The sequence below is a fragment of the Nothoprocta perdicaria genome, unplaced genomic scaffold (genome assembly GCF_003342845.1).
Source record: "Nothoprocta perdicaria isolate Ctin4 unplaced genomic scaffold, notPer1 scaffold_179, whole genome shotgun sequence".
In the NCBI taxonomy this organism is placed as follows: domain Eukaryota; kingdom Metazoa; phylum Chordata; class Aves; order Tinamiformes; family Tinamidae; genus Nothoprocta; species Nothoprocta perdicaria.
Genome location: NW_020454971.1, coordinates 8,058 through 23,762, shown reverse-complemented (window position 1 = coordinate 23,762; position 15,705 = coordinate 8,058). Strand labels below are relative to the sequence as shown.

Genomic DNA, 15,705 nt, shown 5'->3' with positions numbered 1-15,705 from the left:
CATACTAAATGAAACTTGGTAAAATCTATAAGCCTGTAAGTGTTTGGGGTGAATTTCAAGCTTTTGTATTGAACTTCTCTTCTAATAGCATTAGTAAATATTTGGGGTTGTTGTAGTTGTAGTCAGACAACTTTTGTAATGTATTGATGAGTAATATATTGACAGAAATGTGTCTACTCCTTTGTTAATAATACTAAAAAAAATTGCAATGATTAATAAATTACTTAAGTTACATGGAAAGTATAGGCAGATATGTCAAGAATAAGTGGAACATTCCACTGAGGTCAAAAATGATGGAAATTGGAGCAGACTTTTCAAGCTCATGCTTAACTTGTAATGGAAAAGAATTAAGAGGTGCTGAAACACTGAGATTTTTATATGAATAACACCATTAAATCTTAAGAAATCTGGGGGTTCATTATTAGGGGCCCTTCACATATATAATGAAACCCTAAATACAAAATTTAGATGTTAATTATCATRAGGTAATTGAGGAAGATGACCAGCAGAACATTAAATTCCAGTCATCTGCTTATTTTTGTAAGCACAGTTAACATCACCTATTTTTAAAATGAGGTCAGACTGTTAGAAAGGCTTCAGTTAACAGAATAATTCGTTCTTTCTGTCCCTCCCCCTTTTTCTTTCAATAACCATTTATAAAGAGCAAGAGAAAAAAAAGGGAAATAATACCCGATAAAAATGCAAGTGTAATATTAAGTAATAATATATAAATAAAATTTTAAAATCACTAGTGATTGTCTATTAATTGCCCTAAAAATCCATCATAGGATGCTACTCTTTGACCTGATTTTCCATTCAGGTACTTTYCTATGCCCTCACTTCCTCTTGCAGGCAAAGCACAAGTGTTTCCTCCCTGATGTAATTTCCATTCTTTTTAATAGCAAATTCACTTAGTTAGACCTAGCAGAGAATTGATCCTACAGTGTTTTAGGGGAGTGCAGACTTCATTAAAATAAAAAAGGGAGGGAGGGGTTGTTATATTAATTTCTTTTTTGTTTTTTTCAAGCGTGTCAGCATCAGGGGAAAGAATGTGTTCTTCTCAAATGCATCGTCAAGAATTGCTTATAAAGGTAACAACTCGTTTGGTACACGAAGCACTGAAGTTGCTCCCAGTTCTCTGATATGATTCAGGTCAACTCCATGTCTGGCACAGCTAAACCTTACACAGGAGAGGGAATTCTGTTTTAAATTTAGGCGAATGACTTAGATAAACTTTACTCCTTTGGAGATAGAAGGTTTCTTTTTACTTTTTGGTAAATAAAATGAGATGACTTCATGTATTATCATACATGATAATTTTAAATTGGAAATTCCAACCAGATAGATTGTACCATGAAGACTTTTTTAGGTTTCTAGTTTGTGTTCTGAATTTGCAGATGTCATTCAGATAAAGAAATCAGTTAGAAATGCAGGGATTGAGCCCAACTATTAAACTTATCCGTTTCTACTAATTTTTTCTCATTTTCTGTAATAAAGAAAGAGAAATGTTCAATATAAAAGATATCTAAAATACAAAATATTGAATATATATTATATTTTATTTGTATTGTATAAATTTAATATCAAATATAGAAAACTGAGCTCGTGCCAGAGAAATGAGCAATACTTTCTTTTAACCTAAAGTTGGGCTTCAGGGCAGTATTTGCATTCTTTGCATTTGTTATGGCTGAAGAGACCTACTCAAAATAAATTCTAGCCCATGAAAAATATATTTGAGCTCATTTAGCTTGTAAGATTACAAGCTGGTTTTTAGTTTCGCACTTGTTCTATGGCAAAACATTCCTTTGTACCAGAGTTTCTTCTGTTTAGGATAGTACCTATGTCTATGGGTAAGTCACTGAATAGATCTTCCACCCCACAGTACAGAACTGAAAAAACGAATTTTAAAAATACCACAGTATGGGGTTCTATAATAAAGTTTGGCATTTGCATTTCCAAAACTGTACCAGTGTTTATTTCACTGAGCGATCTCCTCAGGAGATTTTTCCCCTAAATCACTGAGATGGCAGTGGCAATGGCACTACATGTTAGTAAGGGCAGAGAAAACCAATCTGAGAAGACTCAGTGAAGTCAGGCTCATTTTCTGCAAGCAGTCCTGAAAAATCTGCCACTGACTTTGCTGTAATTCCAAGTCTAAAGCCAATGGAGTGTTCTTGAGCTATCAATGAAATTTGCTCAAACTAAGAATGGAAAATACAGGCTGAACACTGAATGAGTCTTCTGTATTGAGGAATGAAAGAAAAACAATGATATACAGATGGTTCTCAAGTATAAAAACCACAAAAGCCCACTGACTGTATTTTGTGTAGTTTTCTACTAGAAATAACAAAGTGCAGATAATGCATAGAAAGGAAATGACTAATTCAAATGATTTTATGATTATTTGGCACATGCGGCTCAGTGTGACCTTAATAAATCAATGCTTGGATGCCTCTTTTGGCCACAGTCCTGCCCAGTCCATGTTTGAAATATGGAGTAAAGGACTCCATAAAACCTTTCAGTGATTTTTTTTCTCACTTGTATTTAATCACTTCTGTTATCCTATATGATGACAATCCTCAGATATGCAGGATGGCTCCCTACCCATCTTCAGTCACTGGACGAGCACAAATGTTGAATCAGCCTTGAGATTAAGGGTGAGGGAATATAGCAGAATTTGGGGCGCATTTCCCATCTTTCTCCAAGGTGTCTTTATCAACCTGTGTTTCATTCTCAGACAAAAGCATCTGCCCTGTACTCGGTGAAGTCAGTTGGTAAATCTTTTTCTGGTCACAGTAAATTCAAGATTGCACCTTAACAGTCAGATTCTTTTGCTGACCTAAACCAATACAAATTCTGACTCAATCTAACTTATTCCACAAGTAGCTATAGTTTTATCACAGTTTGAAATGAGAGCTGGCTGAAGACATTTTAATTTTCAGAGACAATTCTTAAATCAATGTTTAACATAAATGAGAATTAAAGTTACTGAAATTACAGTAAGGTAACTTTCAAAGCATTTAGGTTTTAGGACTTAGATTAAGAATGATCTGTTTCCAAATAGTACAGCTGCTGATGTAGAAAATTCTGATATGTGATTTTAATCAATTCTTGTTAAAACTTTAATTCCTAATTGACATAAAACAGCTCACAGATTGAAAGCCCCAGGAAATAAAGTTGATAAAACTTTGCAGAATTGCCACTTTAATAACAGCAATAAAATCTGCTTTTGAAATGCAGTGCACTTTTGATCAAGCATTATTAGAATAAGCCCTTTCCTAGAGAGAGTTGAGTCTTTTGGGGAGGGAGGAATGCTAAAATCTAATAAAAATGTTTCAAATAGCATTACTCATATAGAAGTCATTGATTTGAGATTATCTTAAGAATAAAAGGTTTAATACTTTTATTTTGTACAGTTTCCTTCCTTGACTTCCCAAGATCTTAATAACAGGGACAGTCTGAGAGATGATTGATAACCTTCAGTGTGGAAAAAGAGTCAAACTCTGCTCTCTGCTTTCTTTACATTTTATCTGAGATTTAGAGAGTTTTCAGGACTGTCCAGTACAACACAGTTTTCCTTTGAAATGTGAGTATGTTGTGAGGGTAAAAGAATTGCTTTCCAGTCAGAAGAGTTTCTTGTTTGGAGTAAATCAAAATCCCTCCCAAAATAAGAAATTACAGTGAGTCTGGTGTCTCCACAGCACCCTTGTGTCCTGACRGCTCTATGTTCCCTGTCTGGGCAGAGCCATCTCCCCATTTTCATGCTAACTTCTGTAACCTGGCAAGTAACTCAGGAGCAGTATTTCAGGCTTAAATCCTAGCACTGCTTTACAATGTAAAGCAATAGGTGAAATACAGCAATGGACAGGAGTGACAGTGTTTGTTAGSCATAAAGCACTTTTATTCTTGGTCAAAGTGTGGAAGGCAGTCCTCAGTCTCTGCCAAATCTCGATATACTGTGCAATCTTACATTAAAAAAAAAAAAAAAAGGCACAAACAGCTGTTGCGTTATTAAACATCTGGGGGGAAAAAAAGGATCTTTTACATGCTGCTTGTTTATTTACATTTTTTCAGGAGCCAAGTTCAACCTTTGTTTACAGTAATGTGAAGGACAATGAACATTTGAAAAAGCTCTGTTTGCTCTAAGAGGAGGTAACAATGGCTACAGTGTTACAGCTAATTTTTGCACAGGCCAAACTGAATAGAACTGGAAATTGGGCGTACGTGAATCCTTTATTCATACGCAGTAACGCTAGGCAACTCCTCTGACGTTTGGTACAAGGCCACAGCACTATAGTAAAGAGAACRTTATCTCTGCCAGGGGCTTAGGAAGCACTCTGCTTAAGAAAAGAACCTCACCATGTCTGGATTTGACCCAGCATATGGAGTTAGATATAAAAACTCTGTTCACCAGCAGTGGAGGAGCAGGTGAATGAAGGCACTGATATTTTTTCTGACAGCTGGACCACATATGTTGTTAAAGAAGCAATCTTGCCATTAGCATGGTCCCCCTAGCAGTGCTCCTAGAAAGAGCTTTGATGGCACACAGGTGTGYGTCATCTCAGCCTGCTGATGAGCTTATTGGTAGCCACAGATGGGCTCTAGTTCTCTCTCTTCCCTTGTCCTGTTGTTGTGCAAGAGCTCTAGGCTTCTGCCTCTGTTTCCCCAGGCTGTTCCACCATCCTAGTCCCTGTGTGCCCTGCTCCCCAGGAGCTGCACAAAGTCCTTCTTCTGTTTGGGAAGGTGCAAGATGAGAGCTGAGCTCTACAAACTGAAGGTAAGGGCTGATAGAAACTGAGCAAGATAAGTTGGACTGCGTATCTCTATGTCATATGAGGATTTACTCAACTGGCAATGTGTTTTCATATGTTGTTGGTTGGATGGGTGCTACAAAGATTGCAACGTTTGGTCTGTTACGATGTTGGTTATTTCCTTGGACAACCATAGAATGCTTGCTGTGYTTCTAGCTGAGCTGGGTCTTAATCAAATTTAAATTGATAATCTGAACCTGGGAAATCTGACTTTCTTTTCTTGCTCGTGGAGTACTAGTGTGAAAGCTGCTTCTTTAACATCTGTGATGTCTAATTTTCTTTTAAAAACTTTTACAGAGAAGTGTTTGCTATGCGAGTTTGCTGTTKTTTGGGTTCTTTTGTTTCATTGGATCACAATGGAATTACTATGATATAAAACAAAAGATAAAACTAAGACATAAAGTTAAGTTTTTAGTTGCTCTTGACATTTCTGACTAGATGGGCTAGTCAGAGTAATGGGCTCTATTAAGCCCAGGATATTAAGAGTAAGATGTAAGGCTCTGTCTCAGGGTAGCGAACATTTCTTCCCTTTCTGTTTTACATGTTATAAGTACAAAGATTGAGTAGGGAGGGAGATTTCAGCTGTCCAGCCTCATGTGTCCAGCATTTGCTGGGAGAATTAGCAGAATTGATTTAGCTTATGCTCTAGAGGATCACTTCCATGTTGTCCCCAGGATGCTGTTGGGGTATTGCAAAAAACCTGAAGGTCTCCTTCRTTCTGGTAAAATTACTTCAAAACTTTTTTCTAAATTCAAACTTCTGAGGTATAAAATCTGTGTTTTTTTTTGTTTTGTGCAGTTTAATTGAAAGTAATATTTTTATAGCTTTATGTCTTTACAGCTGCTTCTATTCAGCTGTAAAATTTTTTCATAAAGCTGTCAGTCTTGCCTCCCTGTATGTAGGAGTTGCTTGTGTTTTGTGCAAGTAGATAATGTAATCACTTCAGCCCAACTTTTATTTGGAAGTGCAAGTATTATAGAGTTGTGTGTTTAGTGGGCCTTTTAACACTGTGGTCCTTCTCTTTGCTTAGATCCTACCTGAATGTCATCATGATGCCTAGTCCTGCTAGTTTATAACTAGTATAAAATCTGTCAGAACTTTGCCCTCAAAATATTAGTCTCTTTTCATATTCTGTGGCACTTGTGCCTTTAGGAAGAATATGGAAAATTCTGATTCTCATTTTTATGTTAATATTTTTTCTCTTGATCTCTCTGTCTAAATCTAGGCCAATATTTAGTATTTTCAGCCTTCTCTCACAAGTGTGCGTGCACACACACACACACACACACACACACAAAAAGCTCATTTTGCCTAGAAAACACTTGATATGCTAGTAGGGAATTTATATGTTCTCAGACTCTTTGGAGAGATAGAGTAAGTGCAATAGTCATTCTTTTTACCACATCATTACAACATTTTCAAGTAAAGTTGAAGTATAGCATGTTCTCTTTCTACTTGTGAAATTACAAATTGGAATGCATGCTAGATTCATCACTTAAGGAAAAAAAAATGAGTTGCTGTTACTGGAAATGGATTTTCTCCAAGAAGTAGGTAATATATTTTTGCCTCAAGACTCAAATGCTTTCCRTACCCCTACTATCTTGTCTTATAGAAAGCTGTTGCTGATAAGACTTGAAGGAAAACTGTTTTTTTTGTTGTTGTTTTTGTCTGTCCCCCCTTCCCCCCCCCAATACATTTCCTTCATATGTTTATGAAGCCTGGTTCATAATTGGCTTGAACACTGGTTTCCAGACAGGCTCAATCTCCTTCTGGAAGCCATTGGCTAGTCCAAACTTCCTTAAGTAAAGCTGGCTTAAGAAAAGCCAGCTTTGAGCACTCAGTTGAGTTGGTTCTTCTGTGGCCAAATCATACCTATTAAGCAATAGYTGAATTGCAAAGTTGTTAATAAAAACACTGCAACAGAGTCTTGGTGCTTCACTAAGTGAATGTCTAACCTTCATTATAAGAGAAACATGCAGGAAACATGGAAAACATCTTTATGTGGGTCACTAATGGTATTTAAGGATATTTTCTGTGTGCTTACTGAAGGGAGATAAACTTATAGCTGTACAGCCCAAGAGGTAATATGTTAAACACTTTCTCTGAATGGGAGATAAGTAGAAGAAACCCAGAAAATAAGCTTCTATTTCCATAGCTATCTTTTGAGCTTCAGAAATGCTCCTGTGCCATAGTGTTATATTCGGTCTTTGGTATCTGTTGAGAGGGCAGCCCTCATAGCGCTTCTGCCAAAGAGCTGTCAGGTTGGCAACCTGGTTCATTATTCACTTGCTTGCCAAAAAGCATTGCACTATTTTGGCTTTCAAAGGCTTGTTTCGGTGTGTCCGCTTTTTTAACTTGCCAGAAGATAGAGAGATAATGTCCCATGAAAGCTGAACAGCATTTCTTCAGTATGTTTTTTATGGGTCTGTCCTTCAAAAGATTTGGAACGTCTCTACCTCATACACWCTTGATATTGTATACAAGCTTCTCTGCCTTTTTGAAGGCAAGAAATTTTACAGTAGTTATATAGGATATAGAATCCTTAAGATGGGAGAGACCTGTAGAGGATCTAGTCCAACCCTCCTGCATACGCAGGGTCACCTACARCAGGTGGCACAGGATTGTGCCCAAGCAGGTTTCGAAGCAGTATTTTTTGACAACCATAGGTAGCTTATTCATCAATTGAGGTTTTTGTTTGCTTTTTCACGTGAGATATGAAGAGTCAATGAAATAGGAAAGCACTCTTTAAAGGGACTGTAGAAGGTCATAGCCAGAAGAATTACCTGGTTACCAATTTGCTTTCCTCATGAGCYAAAGAACARAACAGAAAGCAATCTAGAGTTCTTTGGGTACACCTGGGTAGCAAATAAGGAACAAGAGCATTATTTTTTTCCCTTCTCTGTCCTCTGTGTGGGTGGTGATTTTTTTTTTTTTCTTTTTTCCTATTTCAATGTTCCCTTGGCTTTTTTTTTTATTTTGCACAAGCAAAATATTGCAATGTAGAAAATAGATTTTAATGGTTTGTTGATGATCCATGTCAGCTGCTGTAGATCCCTAGAACACACTTGGATGAGCTTGTATTAGTAGTCTACTTTAAAATGTTTATCAAAAATAATTTTTCTCAAAGATCATAGAAGGGTGTACAGTTAGATAGGACCTCAGTTTGTAAACCCTAATATTTATTCTAGTCTGTGAAATAGTGTGGTGGTAGGAAAACAAACAAAAAACACTATTTATAAGAAGGATCTGATTAGGAATATGTTAATTATTCCTGAAGCTATTTTAAGTTTCTCCCTTCTTTTTTGCTACAAAAGTGGTAAATGTAAGCTACTTGTTTTGAAAAACAACATATGAAAATAAACAAATATCGGATTTACAAATATACTCCTGGCATCTCATGCTAATGAGATACTTGTGGTTAATTGTTTCCTATTCTTATTCCTTTATGTGCAGAATTATTGCAACTGTTCCATTTTATAATTTTCTTTTTTCCAGGGAGGAAAAGCCAAGCTGATAGATAATTACAAGTATGGCTCACAGTATTCCACTGAAGAAATATTTCATAAAAATTACCTCAAAATCCCAAAGCTAGCAAAATTAATGATGTTTGACGCCTGCTGATTGGAATTATGACTAATAGGATAATAGCTGTTACATGTACTCATTAAGGTTGTCAGCTCATGTAATCAAGTAGAAGATGTGTGTTTAACATAGGCCATGGTGACTGCATTTCTCAGTGGTCAACTGTGTATTGTGGTCATTTCAAAGCCATTTAGAACAAAACGGCTCCAAGTGTTCTGTATCCAACCATCTTTTCCTAAGCTTGTTTTCATAGCACCCAGTTTAAAGAAAAACACAATGACACAAGGCAGAAGATGAAAACCTATGCAAGGAAAAGAAGTTAAAATCAATGTTGTGCTTTCTCAACAATATTGTGGTACTGTAAGGTTAAGCATAACCTGTGTATGTATGTACAACAGCATAAGCTGCTGCACAATTTCTTTAATTGTGGAGACTTCTTCCAATAGGGARGAGGGAGGCAAGGCTGAGATCATGGGCAGATGGTTCCTTCTCCAGAGGTGGCTTTGGGCAAGGTGAGCTTTTCTGGGGCATGGTGCCTTCTTTTATCTGGCCCTGTGGAAAACTGAGATCCTCAACTGTTGTGTGAGGTGAAGCTCAGGGATGGGATTTCTCCCTACAGCTCTCTCCAAATCTCTTTGGTACAGTAGAGCTTTAGAGTAAACCAGGAGGTCTATTAAAGCACGGAAGAAAGCTTCTGCAGGATGTATTGCTCTAATTTCATTAGCTTCTTACCMGCTCTGCAGTAAAATCTTTAATTCTGCACCTATTTTTAGCTCTTGAGGCTAGTAGCATGCCAGCATGTAAATGTAGCCGACCTTCTCTACTAATTTTCATAATTGCTATCAGTAATAATCCTTTTGGTCTTGATGACCTTTTCTGGTGTGAGTTTCACTGGGTTAACGTGGAAGACCCTGCTGGTATATAGACACTACTAAAGAAGGATAAAAGAGACTTTCAAAACATTGTAATGGATAATGAAAATAGCTGAAAGGGAGTTGTGCTGGAGAATGACTTCAAAGATAGGAAATAGCTTGTCTGGCAGGACACAAGCAATGGTTATTCAAAGTGAAAAACAATGAAGGTCAGAGAAGATCATTCTGCTTAATCAGCATTCCTTGATCTTTTAATGAGCACTTCTGATTATTCACCCAATTATAACATACCTTAAATTGATTTCACTTGTGAGAACAGTATCTATTCCCAAGTTGAACTTGCCAGAGAACTCGTAGTTCTTCATTTCTCCAATACTTCATGACTTTCTAAATTTGCTGTGTGTGTACATTACTCTTTGTAAATCTCGGGCATTAGTTACTTCTGAATGTAAGATGTGTTATATGTGAATTTTGAGATGCTAATGCAGACATAAGTCTAATCAAAATGAATTTTTTACACAAGTATTTGTAGCGGCAGTCTTGAACCAAGTTAATGAAATAATTTAGTCTATACTGGTTCATGATTTGTTCTGATGTTGCTCATTACTTAGCCAAGAGATTTARTTTTCTTCATTACCCCTGAAATTACTGGGAGTGAAGCCTAGAATTCCCCAAAGGGTAACTTTGTTCTCAGCTTACTTTAAAAAAAAAAAAAATTAAAAAATTTTTTTTAAATTCATCCCACCCTGCTGGTTCTATAGGACTTGGCTTGCTTCACCCATGGTATAGAATGTTCTCCTGCAAGTGCTCAGCTCCTTTTGGGTTTTGGACCAGCACCTTGGCAATTGGCGAGCAATTGAAATTTGATCCCAGGAAAGAATCCTAAGTCCAGACATCTTGTCCTCCATTAATGGTGCTGGGTTGTTGGCTGAACAAAACCACTCCGTTTTTTCTAGACCTGGCAGCTGAGGCTTAGACCTCTTSAAGGTTTTTCGCACAAAATAATTCTGAGCTACTTTTGTCCAGTGTGTATGTCTTCTTTCCTTCCTTTTTTTTCTTAATCCAGGCTAATTATCTTCAGTTGGCTAACATACTTCTCCAGGTTAAACCAAATTTAATTAGCCTAATTATCTGTGTTAATTGTGGCCAGTCTCCTTTATGCACATGTGCCTCCATTACAAGCAACTGATKTTAAGCTCTCTCTTCATCTGCAATCCAAAAGGCATTTGTGACTGAAAGTGAGTATTCTTGAAATCAGCCTCTTTGTTCCCTGAAATTACAGATTCAGTGTTTCATGTTGAGTTTCAGAAGGCTGGCTTCAGAACTCCGAACCATTATGCCTGCTGTCTGAGACCTGGACTTGCAGGTGTAGCTGGTGAGTCCATATAATCTTTATCTCTGTAATCAGTACTGCTGTATTAACTTGYTTTGACTGAAGATTTTGCCTTGGAACTGATTATCTGATAGAAGGAATAAATCACAAGTGAAATTTTTGCATCAGTGCTACTGAAGCCAGCTGTTGTGTGGAACTTGGAGAATATCTACTTCTGTTGCACAAGACTGAAAGCTCTTTAGTCCAAATGTGATGGTAGCCTGGAAAGACAAACAATTACAGAATCATCAGCTGAGATTTTTCTAGCCGTTTGATTTATTTTCTAATGTGCCGTTAGTGGATTAATGAACTATCAAGCAGCTTGTAAATCCCTGGCCTTTTGGAGCTTGTCTCTGATTCATAGAGCCACGATTGTGGTTTAGAGAAACTATACTTACATTAGCTGCTTTCCCATCTGGACCATTCCATCCTTCACCCCTTCTCACAACATATTCCATGGTTTTGTTATGCTGTTTGAATCCAACAAAGCTTGAGTGTCTAAATTTAGACTTAAATCTTCCATAGTCTCTAAAACCACTTGGAGTTGGTTGTTTGGTGCCAAATAACTGATTATTTGTTAGTGTTGACCTTCTTGCAATAATAGCAATGTGTTCTAAAGTTCTTTTTGATCCATAACTAGACTGTGGGTCCTTGTGGTGGTCACTTCAAAGCTTTCACTTGGATCAGCTATAAGTTCTAGGCAAAAACTGAAGCAGTTGGCTAATACAGGTCTGCACAGTTTAAAGGGGTCCTTCAGGTAGTGGCTGTGTCTCCTTCTGAATTCCCAGAAAGCTGCAATTTACTTATCTTGTAATTTTGTGACCCTAGGGCAAAACAGATGGCGTGCAGGAGGAATGGACTGTTCTCTTTAGGACTGAAGCCTCCTGCAGCATGGACTGTCTGGTGCAGTGTTCCCTCCTAGATCTCACTGCGACAGTAAACTCTTCCCCTGCAAGAGGGCTGAGAAGACAGTTTAATTGGCTTTTGGAGGATTTCCACTTTTTTTTTCCTTTCTTCCCTCTCCTTATACAGTAGGAAAAGGGATYCAGGCTTTTTTTCCTGTGCTGCAGCAATTGCTGACTGAAGGTGAGACATCAGCTGCCCTAGCAGCTGCTCAGAGTCATGCAGGGAGGCCAGTGGSCTTCTTTCACAGCAAGGGACAGATGATGCTCAGAGGCAGGGGCTTGAGATCACCTATCTCTGGGGTCACCCAGCTGCTAGAATCGGCAGAAGCTGGAAATCTGGATCTGCCACTTTGAGCAGGGCAAGATATTTCTTGGGGTAAGAAATGCACCCTGTTTTGGCTGAGCTGATAGTGTTTTGTAGCTCTGAGAGCTGTTGGATTGCAGTAGCTCTGAGGTCAAGGTGGAATTGGTCACTGGCTACTTTAAATGCCTTGCAGCCCTCGCTGAGATCAGGAATCAGTAGGATGGGAAAGACACCAAAATAACAAGATCCTGCTGTTAACTAGCAGCTGCTGGCTGATTAGCACTGGTGCTGCTGCCCAGGGCTCCAAGGTCAGCAAGATGCTCCCTGAACAGCAAGATGCCACAGCTGCTTCTGGGAGCATGGCAGGTTGCTGATATGTAAAAATCCTGTAGCAGCTCTGCTGTGTCTGGAAGGAGTGGAATCCTTTCCCCCACAAATGTGGGGAAATTCTTCCTCCCATACTTTTCTCAGTAGAGGGTAGAGAAAGTAGAGGAAGTATGGGCTACTTTCATCCTTTCTCCTGTGCCACAGGGGCATTTGATTAGTATAGCATTTATTTATTTTTCCCTGTGTGTGGAAGACCCTTGAGATACTTGCTCCTAGATGTCCATCTGCTACTGACAGTAGCTGCTATATTTCTCTCTCTGATGGGTGAGAACTGTCTCTGCAGTGCAAGTTACCCTTATAATTGAGGGTTCTGCCAGTTTATATTTATCCTTGGGATTTAGTAGATATCCACACAACAAAGTAATGTGTTGGGCCTTGCACAAAATTGTCCCATAGCCATAGATAGCAGTCTTAGRTTTTCTGAAAACCTTCTGATGACCCTAGAAAAGGATCAGTTGATATTGAAATTGATATTTGTATGTGTAAGTGTGTGTGTGTATATGTATATATAAGCTTTCTTTCAATGTCCTCTGAGGCTGCAGTCACGAGGTTTCAAGACTGCGACTTGCTGACACTTATSCACTTGGTGTGGTTACAAATGTAGACTAAATGTGATCACATAGGAGGAGGTATAAAAAAAGGACTCAAAACTCTGAAATCTCCAAATTAAAGGAGTTAAGTATTTTAGAATAAGGAATAAGCATGATTTCATTGGCATAATCTAACAATTACTATTCTGTATTACCTGATTTGTCATTCATCTGGTTTAACCAGTGGACAGCATATTCAGTTTGGTGAACTATGAAGATATCTTTGATTCAATGTAGGTGACAAAGGCAGTAAGACAAATGCTTCAGACAGTGATGCTCCCTTTATGAATATTTTGAATCATTTCAAGGGAATTTGAAGAGTCCCCTTCCCTCGTTCCCACTGGGGAAATATGTACATACTTCATCTCTCTATCCTCTTCTGCAATACATCTCTGCTGCTCTTGTCTGTAAACAGTCAAAGGTGGCAGCAGGGTCATGGAGATTATGTGTCTTGATACTTATGGACTTATGGCCAGGGCAATGGGGAGCTCATCTCTGAACACCCAGATCCTGGAAGGATATAATTGTTTTCAGTTCTCAGTAGAATACAGTAGAATAGGCAGTTTCTGGATGGTTTGTTTGGTTGTTTTTTTTCCCCCCCTCTTCCCCTTAAATGTACCATTTGAGGCAACAGTAAGTTGAGGGTGGAGCACCTGTGTGTTAAGGGTAAAACTATCTATAAAAGAAACTTTAGGAAAAAATACTCTGCAATTATGTGTTTTGGAGATTAAACAATGTGTGTACATTGCTTCAAGTAACTGACTTGTAAAAAATGGTCTTGTGGCTTCTGTTGAGTGTCTTCTATCATATTTAGAGATCTATATTATTAGATAAGTTGCACTGCTTGGTTTATGTAAAATTAAAATTATATCCACTTCTGTAGTAGAAACTATTGGTTGTGCCCCCTTTCCTCTAGTTGATATTAAAAATGTACTTTGATATGAAGGGATTACGCAAATACTGTGATTTTTATAAAAGCTTGGAAGTGTGGAAGATGTTCTGCTCTGGCTGAGGAATATATAKTATTTAACATAAAATACTATGCCTGGCACAGCTAAGAGGATGAGTTTGCTGGAATTCATTTGAATTCTGTATCATGACAGTTTGTACTGCTAATGAGGTGATATTGAGAGCGAGGGCCACTTTCAAGACTTGCTTCATCAGCTGTTTTGTGCAATAATGAATTCCCTTAAAGCTTGGGGCCTGAGGATTTGGTTTTTCCTTTCTTTGATTGAATGAGACCCTTCACTTTAGCAATGAAGAAGCTGCAATTACAGAGCTTCACTTGAAGGTACTCTACTATACAGTGCACATATCTTGAGGATAGGAAGGGGAAAGAAATCCACTTTGGGGAGGAAAGAGCATACATTYTTTCATTTTGAAGTTGCTCAAAAGTGGTCATTTTTAAAGCACTTAATATTAAAGCAAAGCCAGGAGAAAATATAAAGGTATTCTGAATTTCATGTATATATTTTATATGAATATAAATGAGTTGTGCAATGAAAGTGTAATTCTAGGACAGATGATGTTCTCAACCTGTGGTGACTAAGAAGAGGTATATAAATCTCTGTCACTTCTACATTTGATTGAAGATCAATGAATATAAATCTGCTTTTTTTTTCTGGTCCTGACAGTTCCAGCAGTTCTAGAATTCAGTGTGGGTAAGGACACATCATGACTTTGGCTCTGACCCCTTACTGGTATGTCATTTAGGAGCAGGAAGAGTATTCCTACCTGAATATCTTGGAGTAAGAAGGTATTTACGCTAGTTAAGTATTCATTTATCTGAGCATCTGCAATGGGTTTAGGCCTATGCTAATAGTGAAGTTTGTAGATCAGTAGAGAGGGATGAGAGGGCCTTAGGGAAGGATGAGCGGGTAAGCTGGAGTTAAGCTGACTGGTCGACAGAAATGCTCTCGAAGATATTGCTGATTCTAGTTTAGTCYTTGAAATAAGATGTGGCTGGAACATCATGGTAGATGTCAAATAGTCTTTGAAGGCRGAACTAGGAGTCTCAAAACACCTTCTGAGCCCAGTAGCACGGCTTATACCAGCAAGTTTCCACAGATGTGTTAAACTTGATTTCTGTGTGTGACCTGAATGGATTCTTTTTCACAGTGTATCAGTTTTTCAGATACCCAGACTAATAATAAATTATTTGGCYACAGGCATGTCTGGCCCTTTCAAAGTACATCTAACAGCTTATGCTGGGGCAGCACAGAGAACTGGGAAAGGGAACATTCATTCAGAAAGATGTCAAGAGGAGGAGGCCTGTAATGCAAAATCTTAGCTTYGTTGTGCAAGACCAGCATTGAGTTTTCTTCCCTTGCTGGAGAGGGATCAGACCCCTAGCTACCTCCATGGGACAGTAGATGTCTGTGCCCTTTGCAGGGTGTCCTGGCACCTGACGTGGGTCTGTGGCTTCCATTAAGGGACATTTGAAATCAGGAGCTGTTCTGCAAGTATTACAAGTTTCTTTAGTCATAGTCTTCCTCCTCCCTGACTCTTTGAGGCATATTGTGAGGATAACTTGAGTGGCCTTGTCACATGCTGGAGGTCTTTTTCCAGACCCCGTGCTCCTCTTGGGAGGGCAGCTAGCACCTGTGAGCTCTCATGGATGGTATGGCCAGGGAGCTCATATCYGATGAGCTAGGCTTACTTTCATTGTGAGTACTGCCTTTCTTTCTATGCACCTAGATGGAAAACAACTTACCTTAAGGAGGGAAGGAGAATACAGTGTGATGATGCGCTACTAGAAGTTTTTTCTGTAGACTACCTGTCTGACCACCACCCAGAAAACACCTAGGCATTTAATCATGTCAAATGTGTCTCATAGGCTGTCATATTTAAATATTAAATCAAAACACTATGCCTTTTTTAAC

General features: G+C 38.3%; 1 long non-coding RNA gene across 2 annotated transcripts; it reads left to right on the top strand.

Annotated features, from left to right (window-relative positions):
- Window positions 1-1,049: 1,049 nt before the first annotated feature.
- LOC112944931 lies at window positions 1,050-13,638 on the top strand. 2 transcript variants are annotated; one of them, XR_003248876.1, is made up of 4 exons: window positions 1,050-1,091; window positions 4,670-4,777; window positions 10,568-10,640; window positions 11,466-13,638. It is a non-coding gene; the product is annotated as an uncharacterized LOC112944931 (long non-coding RNA). The 2 variants fall into 2 exon arrangements; XR_003248875.1 differs by lacking the exon at window positions 1,050-1,091 and having other exon boundaries at window positions 4,625-4,777.
- The last annotated feature ends 2,067 nt before the right edge of the window (window positions 13,639-15,705 follow it).